We start from the raw sequence: 21,643 nt of genomic DNA on the forward strand, positions 1-21,643 counted from the left end.
GTAATTCCACTTCTGGATATTTATCTGAAGTAAATGAAACACTGATTTGAAAGGATATATGCCCACCTATGTTCATTGCAGTATTATTTACAATAGCCAAGATGTGGAGACAACCTAAGTGTCCATCAATAGATGTATGGAAAAGAAGATGTGAGATACACACACACACACACACACACACACACACACACACACACACACACACACACACACTGGACTACTACTCAGCCATGAAAAAGAATGAACTCTTGCCATTTGTGACAACATGGATAGATCCTGATGATATTTTGCTAAGTGAAATAAATCAAAGAAAGAAAAATACTGTAGAATTTCACTTTTATGTGGAATTTAAAAAACAAACAAATAAGAAATCATATATACAGAGAATAGATTATGATAGCCAAAGAGGAGGGGGGTTGGTAGGGGGGTAGGTAAAACCAGTGAAGGGGATAAAGAGGTACAAATTTCCAGTTTTAAAATTAAATAAGTCATGGGGATGCAACTAAATATCTAGTCATCAGCATGGTGACTATAGTTAGTAATACTGTATTGCAAATTTGAAAGTTACTAAGAAGGTAAATCTTAAAAGTTCTCATCACAAGAAAAAAAATTTGTAACTTTGTATTGTGACAGATGGTAACTAGACTGGTGATCATTTCACAATGTATACAAATGTGGGCTCATTATGTCCTACACCTGAAACTAATATAATGTATGTCAGTTAAATTCAATTAAGGAAAAACAGGGAATTCCTGGTGGTCCAGTGGTTAGGACTCAGCGCTTCCACTGCAGGGCCGGGGTTCAGTCCCTGGTCGGGGAAATAAGATCCTACAAGCTTCGCGGCATGGCCAAAAAAGAAAAAAAACAAAAATAAAAAACCACGGTGGATCCCCAGAACCAAATTAATAAGAGTCTGAATTTGCAAAGAAAAGGACAATGTAAAATTGCACATTCCTGTCTCAACCAGGCACCACAGATAGAGACCTGGGGGAAGTGACTGGTAAAAACTCTCACGCTTTGCCAGCTTCCGCTAGCTCTCCCAGGATGCCATCTGCAGGCTCTAGAGAAGAGGAAGAGTAATTTTTCTTCTCCCCTTTATAGTGAGTCCTTGGCTGAGACTTCTTTTTTTCTAGGGCATCTTGTAAATGGATAAGCTTACCGAAGTTGAAAGTTCTCCACTATGGCCTCTCTAATTCAAGATTATCTTTGATAAGTTTAACCTGCTAGTTCAGCCTTAAAACACAATGTTTTTCACGTGAGGCCTCATACTGGCTCGCTCCGGCTCAAGTCAGATCCAGGCGTGAGCCTTTCTACGTCAGACCAATCAGCCTCCATCAGGTTTCCGGACCCAGGCCAGAAAAAGGAAGGCTCAGATGGTCGGAAAGCTCGTGAGGCAAGAGCTGTGGGTCCAGGATCCAAGACCGCGAGGACTTGCCCAGCACCTCCAGAGGCAGCGAGAAAACAGCCAGCTCCAGGGACTCAGCAGGTACCTTCCCTGGTTGCTCAGCGCTCCTGGGGGCTGTCGGGGGAGGGGGTCTCCTTAGGTTCCCTCTCTGACGCCTATTTATTGAAAAGATAAACCGAGGCATGTTACAAACTTTAAGAGCAAAAGTTGATTTGAGTCAGGCAGCATCCAGTGTAGCAGATGGAAAGAAACTCTGAGAAGCTGCACAAAATGAAAGAATTTTATAGGCAGAAGGGAATGAGAACAAGGAAGTTTTATTAGTCAAAAAGCCGGTTGGTTATTGCAAAGTTCCTTTCCTTTAGGGGATGGCAGGGGCCCATCTGGCAGATTACCTGAGTAGCGCCAATCAGGGGCTTTCTGGTGTATTTATTTAAGATTCCATTTCTGGGAGAGCTGAAACTCTTTGTCTCTGTTTGGTGAGGCGGGGCTTAGCCTGAGTGACTCCATTTGGGGCCCCGCCGTCTTGTTTTTAACAAAGGCTGGGGGCATTATCTTTATCTTTGTTAAAAAGATTGGGGTGGAGGTGACATCGTGGGCACTTGAAATGGCAGATGCAACTTTTGTTTACATGTCATCCACCTGCACGTGGGTTCCCAGTGTTTCTGCAGACCTTGTGAGAAATACAGCTGGTTGGTTTTTGCTTTATTTCTGCACCTGAAGTAAGTTCTGTTAACCATCAATACTGAAAATACTGCTTTCAGTTAAAAAGAAGCTGAGATCAAATGTTGTAACTCCTGTTGGAAGAAGCCTCAAAGATCCTCGTGTGCCTGGGCACATAACATCTCACTGAAAGGCTGGGCTCCACTGGGGGGAGAATCTGTTACATTTGCCTCCTTATTTCCTTAGAAAATTTAGGACTAGCTTATGAATAGATATGGTGGGGCAGCAGATGTACGTTATAAAGATGAACTTAAAAACTGTAATTATTATCTTTTGGCCTCCGGCCGACGCAGCAGTGTCTGGGAGCTGACTAGAAGTGCGAGCTAACTTCTTATTGCTAAACTCTAGAAGGCTTTTTATACACTTTCCTAACGTGTTAGTGAAATAAATAAAAGGAAAAAAAAAGTGGGAGGAAGAAGAGGGGGAGGGGGAGGGACAAGGAAGGAAGGACGGAAAATCTTGAGTTCTCAGTTACCAAAAGAAGGATTTATTCAGTAAACAGTGAACTTGCTAGATAGACCGTGAAGGGGTCTTGTATTCTTCATGTTCAATAAGCTCTTCAGGGAGACTTGGAAGAAGTTACAAAACCAGAGCAGGGTCAGAGGTGTACCTGCATCCTGGGTTGAGGTAGGAGTTGGAAAGGAGCTCTGTTATCAAACATTCAGATACATGAATTTGAGGAAGAGTAGAGGTCAGGAAGAATAACTTCAGACTTCTTTGGCACTTGTAACTTTTTACAGAGGACTTTTTAACACTACAGACTTTCAATTTTAATAAAGTGCTTTTATATATCCATGATCTCATTAAATTCTCAAAATAATAATGTAGGGCTTCCCTAGTGGCGCAGTGGTTGAGAGTCCGCCTGCCGATGCAGGGGACACGGGTTCATGTCCCGGTCCGGGAAGATCCCACATGCCGCGGAGCGGCTGGGCCCGTGAGCCATGGCTGCTGAGCCTGCGCGTCCAGAGCCCGTGCTCCGCAACGGGAGAGGCCACAACAGTGAGAGGCCGCACACGCACACGCACACACACACGTAAATAAAAGGGGTAGATGTGGCACCAACGATGAGGTTCCCCTTGTAGTAGGAGGACTTCTAGGATGAGCCAGTGATCCAAGGCCATGTGGAATCCATCCTCTAGATTGGGGGCGGGACCTGTAACTATAAAGACAGATGCTGGGTGGGGCCTTCCCGTGGTGGTGAGAGTGTGGGATGTGGCACAGCTGACTTCCAGGGAGGGTGTTTATCCCCTGAGCTATTCAGGTGAGCACCTTGAAGGCACTGGGTGCTTCCTGGTGAGAGAGTCAAAGCCTGAGAGGAATTCAACACAAAGGATATTCTTCCTCACTGTCTTAGAATCTCAAGGGGCCACATGACAAGGAATGAGGCTGCTTCCATCCCCTGAGGACGACAGCCAGCAAGGAGGCTTCTCAGTTTCATTTGCATTTTTAATATTTTGTCCATCAGGTTCAGGAACATTTCCTGCAAAAGCCCTGCTGGTAAATATTTAAGGCTTTGCAGCCACGTACAGCCTGCTGCCATCAAATGTTTTATTTCTTGCTTGCTTTCTTGCTTTCATGCTTTTGCTCTTTCGCCCTCCCTCTTTTTCTTCCTTCCTCCTGTACTTCACAATGTTAAAAAAAAAAAAAAAAATCACTCTTAGTTTAAGGACTAAACCAAAACAGGTTCTGGGTGGTTTGCTAGCTCCTGGTCTTAGATAATCAACAGAACAATAAATTAAGGCCTGAATTGCAGTCTTTGCCAATTTCTGTAGTGGAAGCACACTGACATGATGGATTTCAAGCTGCAACATGAAGGGTCTTCACTGTCTGCAGGCCTGCAGGGGCACGTGGTCATGTGGTTTCCCACACAGACACTACCAGTAAATAACCACAGAACAGGGGTAAGGTGAAATGTAGTGTGGTAATTAGGAAGGGTTGAGATCTGAGCCTCTGCTGCCCTTGTTTTTTTACATAATTTGTGAATTTCTATAATTTTTAACAAAGGCTGTTTAACAAGCAGCTCCTGTAGTCCCTGAAAAGTAGACAACTGGCTCTCATAGGCTGGTTCTGACCATCCCCAGCACAGCACTGCTTGTGCCCTTAGAAGAGAGAGGTCTGTGTTCCACTCCTGTTTCCCCCTTGTCAGCTGGGATGTGACCCCAGCCCCCAGTGTGATTATGGGCCTCCTTTCACCCGGCAGACAGAACTACATCATCAGTGACGGGAGAACAGGAAAGAAGGCCGAGTTCCTGGCCCCGTGGAGCTGCCATGTCAGGTGTGGATGTGTCAGGAGCCTACTGTGAGGCACAGGGGAAATCACTTCTACCTTGTTTAAGCTTCTGTTTCGGGTTTGTTACAACCATCGGCTCTATATTCTAACTAGATGTTAGAATTCCCTTGTTTGAGTGAGGAAACTGATGCTTAGGTAAAACTGCGTTCCCGACACCAGAGGGCTGAGAGTCTCTGACTCAGCATTGAAACCACATGTTTTAACTCCAAGCTCGCTGTGGTTCCCATGACATCGTGTTGCAGATGCAATCAGTCATTAGTCCATGCAGGCCCCCAGCTGGGGATTTAACAGACGCAAGGCTGCTCTTGACTGACTAGCGGTCTTGTCTCTGGAACTCTTTTACTAGTAAGTGGTAGTTTGGAGAAGGCGCCCGTGAAGGGGTGAGCGCAGGGCCCCTGCCTGGGCAGTCGGGGAGGAGGACAGAGGTGGCAGCGGTGCCCTCTCACGTCTGAAGCTTTATCGAACACAAACGAGGAGCTCGTTCCTGTGCTGCATGCTACAGGGATTAGAGAAATAGAGGGAAAAGGAATCGAGTATCCAAATATTTGCATATCCCACACGTATTAGCTTTAATGTCCTCTTATGAACATGCTTAAAAAGGACCACTTTTGCTGACGATAATCTTACAAGACCACGTGTGCCCCAGGACCTGACTCATTCATAGCTAAGTTCTTGTGAAACAAATACATATTAAAACAAATATTAGTATTTTCTTATGCAATTAAACAGTTGAAAACATTGTGACGTCTCATTTAGCATGGCTTTTCCTTGAACGAATGCTCTGTACTTGTTGTGGGTGTAGGACTATGTTTATACATCAAAGACAATAGTGATCTTTTCCCTCAAAATAACTGCTTTCCGACATTAAAAATGCTGTGTCCTCTTTATATTTTGTCTTGGTCAGCCTAAATTCATCCTTAATCTCACGGTAGATTATTTTCACTGTTGCTTCTCTAAACTCACACGCTGAAGGCAAGTGGTTTCAGGATTCCCACGTGTATTGTCGGATCTTAAACGGCACCGCGAAACAGAGGAAAGCTTCAAGTGAGCTTTATTAGGGAGCGCTCCCGGGAGAGGTTCACTGGTCCGAGAGAAACGGGGCCAGAGAAGTCGCCCCCGGGCGAGGGTTGGGCAAGATTTTGTAGGGGAAGAAGGGAAAGGGGTGTGGTGAATCCGGGAGGGCGCAGGGTATTCCTTATTTGGTGGTCTTTTCGGGTATCCTGGGGAACCGTTAGTCCTGCCCTTCGAAAGGCGGGAAGGCTGGGCCGGGTTCAAAGTCCCCAGGTCAGTTCCTGGAACTGGGTGGTCCGGAATGTCTCCAGGGCAGTTTCTGGGACTGGGTGGTCCGGAGAATTTCGGTCTGATGCAACCTGTGAATCTGGTTGTGTTCCCCTGCCTCGGGCCAGTTGGCCTTACACCATTTTTTTTGTGTGTGTGGTATGTGGGCCTCTCAATGTTGTGGCCTCTCCCGTTGCGGAGCACAGGCTCCAGACGCGCAGGCTCAGCGGCCATGGCTCACGGGTCCAGCCGCTCCGCCACGAACCCGTGTCCCCTGCATCGGCAGGCGGACTCTCAACCACTGCGCCACCAGGGAAGCCCCCAGGATTCCCATTATTAAATGGGAATCCATTAGTATGACTGTGTTCTGCTCACTCTGTTGGAAGGGCGGGTGGCTGTATATTCCAGTAGCATACATTCCGGCATCCTACAGCTTTCTGTTTCCCCTTTTAGGGGAACTTATTTACTTCGGAGCTTTATTGTGTTGACACTTCATTTGTCAGAGTCTTCCCAGGTTACACCTGTGTGGGTCACATTTCTCTTGGCTTCACTGGGTCTTGGGCTTTTGGCTACTTGTTTATGGAGCGAGTCCCAGTCTTTGCTGCCACCTCCAAACCATGGCCACTGCCCCATCATCTCATAGCACAGGCTTTCTCGTCCTCCCCGCCGGGGTGAGTGCTGGCATCTGGAAGGACTCTTGTGTCACCGCTGGATGGAGACACACAAGCTCCAGGCAGCCCCGACCTGATGGACCCCCTGAGGCTCTGGTTCCTCCCACAGCTTCTGGGCAAGGATGAAGTGCCATGGTCCAGAGCGTGCCGTGTGGCTTCACCTGTGAATGTCTGTAACGCTTGGGTGATGCAAGCTGGCAATGAGGAGTTAACACCTAGTGGGCCAGACTTGGACCAGTGAGAGACGGGAGGTGACAGGGAGCTGGAGACACTTGTCCTCTCTTTGTCCTCTGATGCTATACACAGTCCAGAGATGTCCTGTGTGGCTGGGCCCAGCTGTTTCTCTTTGGGAAGCAGTGGCCACCTGAGTAATGCACGACTTCATCTCTGCTTCCAGATACTCCTCCCCTCCCTCCTTCCCTCTCCCCTCCCCCCTCCCTCCCTCCCTCCCTCCCTCCCTCTCTCTCTCTCTCTCCCTCTCTCTCTCTCCCTCCCTCCCTCCCTCCCTCCCTCCCTCTCTTCCCCCTGGGAATTACATCTCCCCTTAAAACATCAGCACTCTTTAAAAAAATTTTTTTTTTAATATTTGAGCCTTGATTGTGTATTATAAGGCATCTGAACAAAGACAACAGAGGATCCTTGGCAAATCTCCCAGTTTTCCTTGTGAACATAGCACAAGCTAAAAATAAGAAGTCAATCCTTAGGTGATTTCAGTTCAATTTATAACATGCTGACATTGATAAGTTGAAACCCACGTGGAAGAGCAGAAATAAAAACACAAGCAAGTGTTATGAGAGATTACCTAACAAAATGAATCACGTGTGTTAAATAACATATCAGGGGAATCAGCTGCCTCTGTATACATATTTATAAAGTTGGATTATGAGTACAAAGTATGTGTTGGAAAACAGGACAAATTATTGCATAAGCTCCAGTTACAGAGAAGAATCAGCCACTGAAAATGACAATAGCCTAATCTGTGTTTCTGCTTATGAAATAGTCACACTGAAATCTCCTTTATCAAGTGCCAGTCGAGTGGGAACATTCTCACTCCTCTGTGGGAGTCAGTGAAGACCACCCAAGTGAGAATAAGCAGAAGCTGTTTATGCAGAATTTACTGTAGAAAGGGTGTCTGCCACCATCACTTGCTTTTGTCAGTGACTCAAAGGCAGGCAGGGGAGAAGAAAGCTTTACAGTGCCAAGAACAAAAAAAAAAAAGGCGTCAGATGTGCCCTGATTGGAGGCTGTTGGGTGGGGAAGCTGTGATTGGGTGAACTGCAAGAAGGGCATCCACGTGGTTGGTTAGGAGGCGTGTTCTCCTGTTGCTTGGTAAAGGCTGTCTCCCGTTGGTCCTAAGTTGGAAGTAAGTGCAAGAGTTAGGGAACCTGTCAGTTGTTAATCAAGTCCTGGTCGTTTTGGGACAGTTGCTAAAGGAGTTGCTGTTTGGCTTCCTGGATGGGTTGCTATAGATTTTAGGTATCATGGGTTAGGGTCTTGAAGACTGTCGTTGTCGCAGATTTGGGTCAGTTCTACTTTCATATGTGTTCTGGCCGTTGTCCATTTGTACGTTCATTCCCTCAATTCCAAGCACAATGAAGTAGTCATGAAAGAAATGGTATTGCATTTAAGTGCTATTAATAATGAACTGATTCTAAATGTTAAGCTTGGGCTATAATCTAGTCTTAATTGTTATTTATCTGTAGAGTTAAGTCCTAGATTTTTGCCAAAAATGAGTTTCAGGAAAAAGTAATCTTGGTAGGATTTTAAATAAAAAGGAAAAGATGAATGAGATTGGAGAGGTGAGGAAAAAAAGATGAGAAGATTGCAGGGAATACATTCCATCCTCAAGAGTATAATGGCTGCATGATTTCCAGAAAGAGGGACAGGCTCAATCTGAAAAAGAAAACATTTAAGAGATGGAGTGCTGTGGTCCGTTGGCAAGTCTCACTGCATTCACAGTATTTAAACACTCCAAATAATGTAACGTGATTTTTCTCCTTCTTAGCCCTAGAAAAGTTTCTGTTCATGGTTTTGTTGTGTCAGGTTCAGAGAGTCAGAAATAAGTGAAACAATGTAAATCACTTCTGGGGTTGGGTTTGTTAAAGAGGCAGTGAATGATTTTTCAATTGTTCCATCCAACAGGTAATCAACTAAATGGATTTAAACATGATTTTTCACCCTCAGTGAGTGTAATTAAATTATTTTGAATAAAAATATAAGAAGATAAACTGAGGTCTGGAGAGAATTTTAGAAGGAGCCTCTATACTTCAAATAAAACCAACCATAACATTAGCGAATTTCAAATGGAAATTAATCACTACATTCCATTTACAGCTAACCTAAGCAGTATAAATGATTCTGATTCCTCACAACTTTCAGATTCACTCTAGAAAAGTCTACATGACATGTTTCAAGAGACTGGAATGAGAGGGCATTTGGCTTTGTGAAGAACGTGGATTTTATGAGGAAATAAAATTTTTTTCCTATAAGGGATGGTGTACTAGCTTCCTAGGGTTGATGTGACAAAATAACACAAGCTGGGTGTCTTAAAGCAACAGAAATGTCCTCATTCATAGTTCTGGAGGCTGGAGGTCTGAAGTCAAGGTGTTAGCAGGGTTTAGTGTCCTCAGGAGGCCCTGAGGGAAACTGTCTTGTGCTTCTCTCCTCGCTTTTGGCGGTTGTAACAAATCCTTGCAGTGTCTTGGCTTGTGGACACATCACTGCAATCTCCATCTCCATCGTCCTCTTCCCTGTGCCTCTGTGCGTCCTTTTCTCTTCTTCTAAGGACACTCTCATTGGATTTAGAACCCACTCAAATTCAGCATGATCTTACTTTAATCCTTAACTAATCAAATCTGCAACGACCCTATTTCCAAATAAGGTCACATTCAGATGTTCTGGCTTTTGGAGCACAGTAGTGAACCCACTACAGATAGGGAAAAATTCTTAGAAAAAGAGCCAAGTGAGGCTCAGGAAGGTTTTCAGTTCAAATTCTGGCTCTTTGCCTAACTGGAAATATGACGATTAAACACCCATCTTCCAAAATGCCTGTGTCTAGATTTCTTTGTTATCAAATGTGGGTTCCCACTGCTCGCCGCTTACAAAATCAGTACTCTCAAATGGTAGAAAAGAAAGGCGCCTTTAATCAGAATGCCAACAATCTGGGGAGATGGTGGACTCAGCTTCTCCCCCAAAACCACCTCCGAAGATTCTGCTCAGCCATGTAAATTTTTTTTTTTCTTTGCGCTGACGCGGGCCTCTCACTGCTGTGGCCTCTCCCGTTGTGGAGCACACGCGCCGGACGCGCAGGCTCAGCGGCCATGGCTCACGGACCCAGCCGCTCTGCAGCATGTGGGATCTTCCCGGACCGGGGCACGAACCAGCGTCCCCTGCATCGGCAGGCGGATTCTCAACCACTGCGCCACCAGGGAAGCCCTACATATTTTGATATTACAAATATTCTTTTTTTAAATTTATTTTTGGCTCCTTTGCATCTTCATTGCTATATGCAAAATTCTCATTGCGGTGGCTTCTCTTGTTGTGGAGCACGGGCTCTAGGCATATGGGCTTCAATAGTTGTGGCTCGTGGGCTTCAGAGCACAGGCTCAGTAGTTGTGGCTCACGGGCTTAGTTGCTCCGTGGCATGTGGGATCTTCCCGGACCAGGACTTGAACCCATGTCCCCTGCACTGGCAGGCGGATTTTTTTTTTTTTTTTTTTTTTGCAGTACGCGGGCTTCTCACTGCTGTGGCCTCTCCCGTTGTGGAGCACAGGCTCCGGTCGTGCAGGCTCAGCGGCCACGGCTCACGGGCCCAGCCGCTCCGCGGCATGTGGGATCTTCCCAGACCGGGGCACGAACCCGTGTCCCCTGCATTGGCAGGCGGACTCTCAACCACTGTGCCACCAGGGAAGCCCCAGGCGGATTTTTAACCACTGTGCCACCAGGGAAGCCTGATATTACAAATATTTTTATGAATTTCAATGTCAAATTGTTAGTTCCTAGAGACAGAAATATAATTTATTTTTTGTAAATTGATCTTGTATCGGCTTACTAAACTTAGAGTTTTAAGAGTTTTTTGGTGGATTTCATAGAATTCTCTCTATAGACATGCGTTTGAGACAATGTATATCATACTATTTTTGGTGCAAGGTTCTATAAATGTCAATTAAGTCAAGCTGGTTAATGTTGTTTGAGTCTTTTATATCTTTCTTGGTTTTTCTGTGTACTTTTTCTATGTATTATTGAGAGAGGAGTGTTTATGTTACCGAACCAGGTTCATTTTGTGTAAACCTGAGATGTAGGGGTTTGCAGTAAAGAGGGGGTTCATTCGTGAGGCAGCCAAGTGGGGAGACAGGAGAGCAAATCTCCAATCTGCCACCGTGAAGGCAAGGGACTTGGGGTATTTATAGGATAAAGAATAGAGAAGCTGGGCAGCCTGAGGTGTGGGGTGAGTGAGGAAAGGGGATGAGAAAAAGGTGTGACAGTCATGGTTCTGCGCAGATGCAGCTAGGCTGCAGGCCTCTGTATGTTCTGAGGGTGGAGTTTTCCGTCCTCTAAGGTCACTGAGAGGACAGTTGCGCATGCCCAGTTGAAGGGTCAGAGGTCCTATCCAGTCTCAACCAGCTCAGCTTCAACTAGATGCAGCTGACTCCAAGTTCCTGAACTCCAAGTTCCTGAAAACATTTTATTGTTGAGGCTACTTGCTGCTTGAAGGAACTGCAAGTCTTAAAATGACCTTGATTAGTGAAGTCAGGTGAAATGGAGTTAACCCATGGTTTAAATATTTGCAGTGGTGGGTTTGCCAATTCCTTTGCGGTTCTATTACTTTTACATTCATGCATTTTCAAGCTCTGTTATTAGGGTATTGTGCTTTTGGTGAATTTTTCATTGTAACTCTTTATAAAATGACCGTCTTTGTCATTGGTATAGTCTTTTCTCTAAAATCTACTCTGATAGCTTTTTCCATACTTTTCATTTTTAATTATTTGTATCTCAGTATTTAGTGTGAATTTCTTGTAGGCACCCTAAAGTTGGGTCTCGCTTTTTTGTCCAATATGATAGTCTCTGTCTTCAATAGCATGTTTAGACTATTTACGTTTAATGAGATTATTTTTATGCTTGGATTTAAATTCACCATCTTGTTCTTTTTTCTTTTTTTATAAATTAGTCTCATCTAGTATTTGTTAGTTTTTCCTTCTTTTTGTAACTTCTTCTGGATTGTGTATTTCTTTATTCCGTGTTATCTCCAGTGTCAGTATATTAGTTATTTTAAGGATTGTTTAGGGTACATAATTGAAATCTTTAGGTTATCGCAATCTGTTCAAGTGGTATACTTTTTTTTTTTCATATGGACATACTTTAGCTCTACATTATAGAGAGAAAGAAAGCTGAGATTCAGAGAAGTGACTTGTCTGTGGCCAGAAAACTTGGTTAGGGGTAAAATAGGAATTCTAGTTTACTGACTTTAGATTCAGTGCTTTTCACAGTGTAATGCTAGGATGAGTGTCAATGCACTTTCTTGGAGAATACCAAGTCACCACACTTACAAATTATACGTATAAGCACCAATGGGAAAAATTGGGGATTATTCTTTTCTTTATTGGGAAAATACAAGTTTTAAACATCCATAGAAAAGCCCTAAAATTTCCCCTGTAGACCACTTGGATAGGCATCACAAAGCATCAGGTAAATAATTAGAGATAAACCTGTGAGCCAGCTTTTAGTTGAGACCCTGGAGCGGAATTTGGCTTCCTTTGGCTTCTCACATTAGTCACTGTGGGAGAGTGATTCACATCCCGTAAGTCACATTCTGCCCGTGGCTGGTAGGGTTGTCTGAAATCGTATTTACTCATATTATTCTATGTGCCAGGATTAAGGAATATCTGAGACCGTCAGCATGATGGGGACCTCTGTCTAGGCCTGGTTATGTAGAAACTGAACGGAAGATGCATATTTACTTCTTGAATTTGTAACATTAGGAGTGCACAGTTCATCTGTTAATATACTCAGTTTTTGGGGAGGTCAGATTTTATGTTCCCTGGAATCATCACAGGAACAAAGAAAAGAGTCTATTAATAATACAAATACATTAAGATTACTTTTAAACACAAGTGTGACATAAATAGGAACCAATATTTATTAAATTCAAAATAATTTTTTTTTCTTTCTTTCTTTCCCTTTGCGGTACTCGGGCCTCTCACCGCTGCGGCCCCTCCCACTGCGGAGCACAGGCTCCGGATGCGCAGGGCCAGTGGCCATGGCTCACAGGCCCAGCCGCTGCGCGGCATGTGGGATCCTCCCGGACCGGGGTACGAGCCTGCGTCCCCCGCATCGGCAGGTGGACTCCCAACCACTGCGCTACCAGGGAAGCCCCAAAATAAATTTTTGAATTCCCACAATTCTCTCAGATAGGGTTTCCTTATTATAATTGCACTTATGTCCAGATTTATTTCGCGTATTATATATTTATACAAGATTCAAATGAAATGCTCTTCTGGGTATTTACACACCATTATTTTTTTTATAAGTTATTTTTTAATAAATTTATTTATTTAGTTTTGGCTGTGTTGGGTCTTCGCTGCTGCATGCGGGCTTTCTCTAGCTGCGACAAGCGGGAGCTACTCTTCATTGCGGTGGCTTTTCTTTGTTACACAGCACCGGCTCTAGGCCCACAGGCTCAGTAGTTGCGGCACGCGGGCTCAGTAGTTGTGGTGCACGGAGTTAGTTGCTCCGCGGCATGTGGGATCTTCCTGGACCAGGGATCCAACCCGTGTCCCCTGCATTGGCAGGCGGATTCTTAACCACGGCACCACCAGGGAATTCCCCACACCATTATTTTTTGTTAAGATTCATGAGCTCTAAATAGCAGATACTCTCTGAACCTAGAAGACAGGTCATAAATGTAATCAGCTGTTATCATTAGTTTGATTTCTGATTTTTCTCTGGTTGAAGAAAACAAAGAGTAGAATTCTTAGGTTGAAACAAAGTTTGTCAGACGAGGAATTTATGTAAGTATGTATGTACGTGTGTGTATGTATGTATGTATATATGTATGTATGTATTCATTTATTTTTCCAGAACTTGTTTTTGTTTTTTTTTTTTAAATTATTATTTATTTATTTATTTTATTTTTGGCTGTGTTGGGTCTTCGTTTCTGTGCGACGGCTTTCTCTAGTTGTGGCAAGCGGGGGCCACTCTTCATCGCGGTGCGCGGGCCTCTCACTATCGCGGCCTCTCTTGTTGCGGAGCACAGGCTCCAGACGCGCAGGCTCAGTAGTTGTGGCTCACGGGCCTAGTTGCTCCGTGGCATGTGGGATCTTCCCAGACCAGGGCTCGAACCCGTGTCCCCTGCATTAGCAGGCAGATTCTCAACCACTGCGCCACCAGGGAAGCCCCCAGAACTTGTTTTTAAAGAATATTAGTGATGCCAAAATGCCTGGATTTCTTTCCTATATTTATAAGAGTGTTATACAGAAATATATATTTCTGAAAATAAAACTTTTGGACTAACATTTATATAACCAGACGAATTTTTAGACTTAGTCGTTAAGGCATTTGACAGTATCTAATCAGCTTCTAGAAGTTTACATCGTATTGGGGGAAGAAAAAGGAATAACCATCGTCCGGTGGTTTCCACTGTAAATGCACAACAACGACTGTGCATGTATACAGGCAAATGATCCTCACAAACGTAGGCCTCTGAACACAATGTACAGACGAGCTGCTGTGCTGGGTGTGTGAGAGTGGAGAGTGGAGAGGTAAACAGTGAAAATGAGAGGACCGAAAAATGAGGCCACTTAGCCGAGTCCCATCACTCTTTGCTGTATAGCTGTGCAACTTCCAGACCAGATGCAGTTCTTTTCAGCCTTTCCCATATGGTTTAATAAAAAAAAGAAATTTCTCCAGGCTTCTGCAGTGCAAGCACCTATTGGAACAGAGGTTTAGCTGGCATTTTCACTCTCTTTTCTTTAAAAGAGATTTTTAGTGCTCTTTTCATTTCAGTTCCAGGAAATTGCTTTATTTCTGTGTGGTGGCTCTCTACCACATTAGACTCGATGATGGTGTGTTATTGCCCAGCACGTCCACTGCAGGTGACCATGATGTGTCCCATCCTGGGCATGGCTTGACTTCATTTCCTAAATTGTGCTTTCGACAGGCCGATCATTTGGGTGAATGATAACACAAAAGCTCTGTAAAACTGAGTTAAAAATATTTACTCAAGAAAATCAAGAATGTAGGGTGAAATTTTGTAAAGGATTAGTAGTAAAAGATTGGGATTGATTGAGATGTGCATTCATTTATTGAGAAATATTTCTGAATGCCCTCCGTGTCCCAGGCACTGTATTATGCTTGGTTATAAGTTGGCAAATTAAAAAAAAACAACATGACCCCTGGGAACTCAAAATTTAATCTGGGAGGGAATCAATAAACAAGTGGACAAGTAAAAATTTAAATTCTGTATTATAATACAATTATAGTTGATGAGTGCTATGATAGAGAATCGTTTAGTGGGGCTCCTGTTCAGAAATAAAGGTTATGAAAGTCCCTCAAGGAATTAGTATTTAAACCCAGACTCAATGATAGATATGACCAGTTCACCCTGTGAAAATTTGGTGATACCACTCTAGGGAAAGGAAATAACATGAGCAGAAGTCTGAAGACGGACAAAACTGAGCATATTTGAGAAAGGGCCCAGGGAGCCAGTGTGCTGAGGAGGAGACAGAACTGAAGTCAGGGGAGATGTAGTTTGGATCATTTAGGGCCTTTTAAATCATGTAATGTGTTCAGCGTACAGATAAAAAATAGTTCAATATTTTAATTCCATTTCTTTACTAATTGGCATTCTGTTACTCAATATAAATGATTGAACAAGCACAAATTATTGAATAATATATCAACTACTTTATACCTACTTTAATCCTGAAAACAAATGATCTCAGACCATCCAGTGGAAAAGTACAAGCATTGTGATAGGGCTGACAGGCTGAGGGAAATGATAATGACTTTGAAATGACATAGACTAAGGTTAAGTGGTGGAAGCAGATTTAGAACTCAATTCATGTTTAACCTGTGACATGATTCTTTTAAGCATCAATGGATTGAAAAAATAAATCCTGGATGTATTGATGTATCACGATAAAAGGTGACAAAACACACTGTATGACAAGCAGGATTTAGAAATGGATAATGTAATGGAGGTGGAACCGTTTTCCAGTTCGGTTGTCTATACTTCCTAAAGAAGACGGAAATGAGTAGAAACTTAAAATACCATGAGATGCGGTAACCCATATATGTGTCAAGAATGTTAAAATTAAGAGCTGGACCAAAAATGTCCCCAGTTATGTGGAGCATTTCCTTTACTACAGTAGCTGGGGGAAAAGGCATGCAGGATAGGTCAATATTGTGGTAGAGTTGTCACCTAAAGCATTTTTTATAATGATTTGTCTGCCCTACTTTCAATCTCAAAATGTATTTTTCTCTTTATGAGTTGCCTTTTCATGTCTTCCAACCCCCTGGGCTCTTCCCTCCTTTTGAGTTCTTTCGACAGAGTGCTGTCTAACATATCCCCCTTCACGCAGTAATTCACTATTTTAAAAATAATTTCTATTCAGGACATATAATAAGATACTGCCTTTCAAATAGTGAAACTGTATCAGTAGAAAGAAGTATTTACATTAGTAACTACAATGCAGGAAAAAGAGTTGTAGTTGGTGCTACAGAAATTAAAAACATCTGCAGGGGGCTTCCCTGGTGGCGCAGTGGTTGGGAGTCTGCCTGCCGATGCCGGGGACGCGGGTTCGTGCCCTGTTCCGGGGATGTCCCTCATGTCACGGGGCGGCTGGGCCCGTGCTCCGTGGCTGCTGAGCCTGCGCGTCCGGAGCCTGTGCTCCGCAACGGGAGAGGCCACAACAGTGAGAGGCCCGTGTACCGCAAAAAAAAAAAAAAAAAAAAAAAAATCTGCAGGGCTTCCCTGGTGGCACAGTGGTTAAGAATCTGCCTGCCAATGCAGGGGACACAGGTTCGAGCCCTGGTCCAGGAAGATCCCACATGCTGCAGAGCTACTAAGCCCGTGTGCCACGACTACTGAGCCCACGTGCCACAACTACTGCAGCACGTGCGCCTAGAGCCCGTGCTCCACAAGAAGAGAAGCCACCGCATTCAGAAGCCCACACACCACAACGAAGAGTAGCCCCTGCTCGCCACAACTAGAGAAAGCCCGCGCGCAGCAACAAAGACCCAGTGCAGCCAAAAATAAACAAATAAAAATAAATAAATAATTTTATTAAAAAAACATCTGCGAGGGGAATTCAGAAGAGAAAGTGACAACATTTAGTTGGGAGGGAGGATGCACACAATTACAGAAGCGCCGGAACTTGAAGTGAAACTTGAAGAGTGGGCGTTACTGTGCAGGTCGGGAAAGGAGGTCCCGGTGAAGGAACACTGTGAGCGGAGGGGAGGCGGGCACGCGCACATCCTCAGGAGAGCGGGGTGATGCCGCCGACTGATGGTTTGTTTGGACACAAGCCAGTATTCTCCACCTTGCTCACTTACTTGGTTCATCCTGCTTGGCACCAAGTGACTTTTGGTTATTATCAAAAATAACCCACCTAGTAAGATAAAAATATATATTCTGATACGGCTCATTTATGTTTGTTTCACTGTGGGAGCCAGGTTCCCTGTGATTCGCGCTCTCGTGTAGTTCACTCCCACGTTGCACCAGGGTTGGTCTCCGGGTAAACATGATACAGAAGACAGGATGGAAAGCAGCTTCCGAGGTGAGGTCATAGGATACTGCTGCTTCTGGCTTGCTGGTTTGCTCGCTCCCTCTTGGGTCGCTGACTCAAGGGAAAGTCAGCTGCCATGTGATGAGTAGCCCTATGGAGCGGTCCACACAGTGGGGAACTGAGGCCTGCAGCCAGTAGTCACCTGAGTGGTCTTTGTAGGAGATCCCGAAACCCCAGTGAAACTTTCCGACGAGCGAGTCCTGGCCGCCGTCTTGAGGGCAACCCCACGGGAGACCCTGAGCCAGAATCACCAGCTAAAGCGCTTCTAGATTCTCATCCTCAGAAACTGTTGCTGAATGGTTTTTGTATTAAGCTGCTGGGTTTCGGGGTGATTTTGTTAAGCATCATCGGTAGATAACTAACACTTTTCCCAACACCTAGAATAATGTCTTTTAAAAAATTTTAGTTCTAAATATATAATTTTTTTATAGAACTCAAATTGTGTTTAAAGAACTTTAAAAAATATGAATTTGCAGCTATTCAATGTACTGTTGACTTATTCCCTTCTCAAGTTAGTCCCTGACATTCAAATATCAACATGTTGTCTGCAGGTTAAGATTTAATTTTCAGCAGCTGGCTCCATTCCATATAAAAGGCTATGATTCTATTTTGTTTATTATGTATGACTTTTATTTTGGTCTCCAGAAGCAAATTAGAAAACAATTTTCATGAAAGTGTTGATTCTTCAATGCAAAATTTGTAGATAAACATAATCAGGAGACTTAAGTTTTAAAATTTTATCTTCAGTTTTTATTACATTTAAAAGCTCCTTGTCATGAGGGTATCTGATTTAAGAACTTAACATTTGTACAGGATCACAGTGAAATGGAGGCTTGAGGTATTATTCTGCATAAGTCTTGACCAATCCTTTAATTTTTAAAAAGACATTATTTTCTGAGAGTTTAAGGTTCACAGCAAAACTGAGGGGAAGGTACAGAGATTTTCCATATACCTCTACCCCCATGCATGCATAGCCTTCACCATTATCAACATCCACCCATTAGATGGTATATTTGTCTTAATTGATGAGCCCATATTGACACATCATAATTCTCCAAATACATAATTTACATGATGGTTCCTTCTTGGTGTTGTACAGTCTATGGATTTGGACGAGTGTATAAGGACATGTTTCTGTCATTATGGTATCATACAGAGTATTTTCACTACCCTGTTAATCCTCTGTGCTCTGCCTCTTCATCCTTTCCGCAACCCCCAACTGCTACAACCAGTGATGTCTCTGCTGTCTCCATAGTTTTGCCCGCGCCAGAATGCCATATTGTTGGAGTCATACAGTATGTAGCATTCTCAGATTGGCTTCTTTCACTTAAGACTCTTGATACGTCACATTTTGTTTAGTGCTGAACAATGTTCTATTGTCTAGACACAGTTTATTTATCCACATCTGCTGAAGGACATCTTGGTTATTTCCAAGTCTTGACCATTATGGATAAAGCTGCTATAAACACCCACGTGCAGGTTTTTGTGTGGTCTTAAGTTTTCAGCTCCTTTGGGGGAAGACCCAGAAGTGTGATGGATGGATTGGGTTGTAGGTGTATGTTCAGTTTTGTGAGAAGCTGCCAAAATGTGTTCCTAAGTGGCTGTGCCAGTTTATACTCCCATCAGCGATGAATGAGCGTTCCTGTTGCTTCAGTCCTCGCTAGCATCTGCTGTTGTCAGTGTTCTGGATTTCCACCATTATAATAGATGTATTTTGTTGTTCTTGTAGTTTGCATTTCCCTGGTTACATATAATGTGGAACATCTTTTTATATGCTTATTGGACATCTGTATGTCTTCTTTGGTGAGTTGTCTGTGACGGTCTTTGGCCCATTTTTTAAAACACATCGTCATTAAGTTTTAAGAGTTCTTTGTGTAGTTTGGATAACAGTCTTTTATCAGCTGTATCTTTGATATATATTTTCTTCTAGTCTGTGGCTTGTCCTCTCATTCTTTTGACATTGTCATGGAGCAGACGTTTTTTACTTTAAGAAAGTCCAGCTTTTTTTATCAGTTATTTCTCCCAGCCCTTTAAGTATTGAGGTAATGGATACAAATGTGTTTCTTTATAAGTTACTCACATTACTTAATGTAGAAGACAGAACCTAAAGTGATCCCCAGTGATTCCCAACCTCTGATGTTCATGCCTTTGTGAAATCCCCACTCCTTGAGTGTAGGAGAGCCTGTGACGATATTCTTACCAGTAGAACACAGCAAACATGATGGGCTGGCATTCCTGTGATTATATTAGGTTACATAAGACTCTGTCATATCCTACTGGAGCTACAGACTCCCCTTGTGAACCTGATGAAAAGAGTGGCCATTTAGAGAAGCCCCGTGGAAGGGACCTGCAGGAGGCTTCCAGGGCCCGTGGGCCCCCATGACCTGCAGTCACCTCCAGCCAACAGCCTGCAGGAAGCCGGGCACTCACTTGTACAGCTATATTCGCTATTTCAAAATAAAATTACGTCAAAACAAATAATTACAATGACAAATCAGAACAAATCTTTGTTTTCCTTCCCTGCAACTGAATGACAATCATTTCTCTAACTTATTGGTACCTGTTAAATTATTTTTACATGTAGGAGGACGAAAGGGAAGTGGGAAGGCAGGACCATTTGCTGTTGGTGGTCACTCACGCATTTTCTTGCAAACAGAAGTGGTCCTGCACGGTGATCAGTCCCCCTGTGGTAAATGCCTGGGTCCATTTCAACGTGGGGCAGCCCGCTGGCTTCTGTTCTGCAGGGAGGATTGGCTGCCATCCGTGTACCAGTTTTCCTCCTGTGTTAGCTCCAGTCTCAATATATGGGCATACGAAGAACGGCTGCATTTAACAAAGTCACTACGTGTGATCATCTAATTCAGTATGATTTACACTGTGACGTGAACCTCAAACTTTTTTCAGTCTGTACCAGGTCATTCACTGACTTGTCCTGGCAAAAGTAGACAAGAAACAACTTCAGATGCTACAGTCCACATTCTCTGCTTTTGTGAAACATCCAACTTAAATATATCCTGAATGGGAAGACTGCTCTTATCTCTACGACGTCTCTCTAATAACATTCTGCATGTTTTCTTGTTATTTTCTGTCTACATATTTCTCTGTCACATGACACAGCATATCCTTCAGGGCAGGAATATGTTTCCTTTTGCATTCTCAGGCTACAGCCTAAGCTTCTCCACCAATTATTCAGTTGCTACTTCCAGGTGCTAAATGTTTCATGCATTGTTTCATTTGGTACCCCTAATAACTTTGTATTTTAGGTAATAATATTATCTCCAGTCTACAGATGAGGAAACAAGCTTAACATGTTGTTTAAAGCAGTTGGCATTGGAAACGCAGTTGGAAAAGATTTTTTAAAAAGGATAAACAGAAAGCAAATGAAAGATAAGTTACTTTTTAAAAAAGAAAAGAGAAATAACATGACACAGGAGAATTTTGAGGGGAAAATATTCAGTGAACAAAACATGTTTAGGGCCCTGACCTAGGCTCTGACAAGATTGCAGATATATTAAGTGTGATCTGATAGTGAAGGAAGGACATTGCTTCCCCAGATATCCGATAGGGACAGAAGTGTGGACTGAGGGGAACAATGAGAGCTACTGGACCTCACAGAAGGGATGGTCATTGATGGTGACAGGGGCCACATGCTGAGATTTGATAGGTTAGTATAGTAGTAGTAGTAGTATATATTTTTCCTAGGCAAAGAGTGAGAAAAAAATTCTTCTAGACCGGGAAAACTGGGTGACCAAGAGTGGGAAAACGAGAAAATATATTGTGGCAGATTTAAAACAAAATTTTTTGGGGGGTGAAGTAGAAAAGAATCCTTTTATTTGCCAGGCAAAGGGGGCCACAGCGGGCTCATGCCCTCAAAACGGTGTATCCCCCCAAAATTTAAAGAAGTAAATAAAATAAATGCGAAAATGAAGGCAGAGGAGAGAAGGAAATCTCTGTGCCTTTCTCTCCTCTTGAAAGTCAGCCTCATGACCCTAATCTCCCCAGTCTGAAATCCAGCACCATTTTCACACCAGGCATGTTAATTTGCTTCAGTTGATGAGATGACCAAATAGATGAGTTGACTGAATACCCAGTTCCTAACTGAATGCGACCAAATCTCTGAGTTCTCTTCCTTCTGAGTCATTTTATTTTAGTGACATACGTGCATGGTTCACTTGACTGCTAAATATCCAAGTAGGGTTTCTATGTGCGTTTACCCACGTGCCCACCACAGACCACTCAGCACAGCAAGATCTTAGTGATGAGAGCCCTGGAGGTGAGGCTGGGGCAGGGGGATTAGGTGGAAGTGGCTGCATTGGTGGCTCCTTCTTGGTGGCAACAGGAAGGGCTTGTTGAGAGCACAGCTGGGAAGCAGGGCACAGGAGACCAGGTTGTCTGTGTTTTGTCATCTCGTCACGAGCAGCCCCTGAAAGGTCTCTTGAGCGGTGGAGCAGTCATGAGCGGAACCACTGTTTGAAAAATTTAACTGAGCAGGAGA

General features: G+C 43.5%; 1 long non-coding RNA gene across 8 annotated transcripts in view; it reads left to right on the forward strand.

Annotated features, from left to right (window-relative positions):
- Positions 1 to 1,169: 1,169 nt before the first annotated feature.
- Positions 1,170 to 21,643, forward strand: part of LOC116744468 — a 96,981-nt gene continuing 76,507 nt past the window's right edge. For all 8 annotated transcript variants that reach the window (XR_004347051.1, XR_004347056.1, XR_004347049.1 and 5 more), the window contains exon 1: positions 1,170 to 1,486. This is a non-coding gene — a long non-coding RNA (uncharacterized LOC116744468). The remainder of the gene's footprint in view (positions 1,487 to 21,643) is intronic.

Source organism: Phocoena sinus, chromosome 19 (assembly GCF_008692025.1).
Source record: "Phocoena sinus isolate mPhoSin1 chromosome 19, mPhoSin1.pri, whole genome shotgun sequence".
Lineage (NCBI taxonomy): Eukaryota > Metazoa > Chordata > Mammalia > Artiodactyla > Phocoenidae > Phocoena > Phocoena sinus.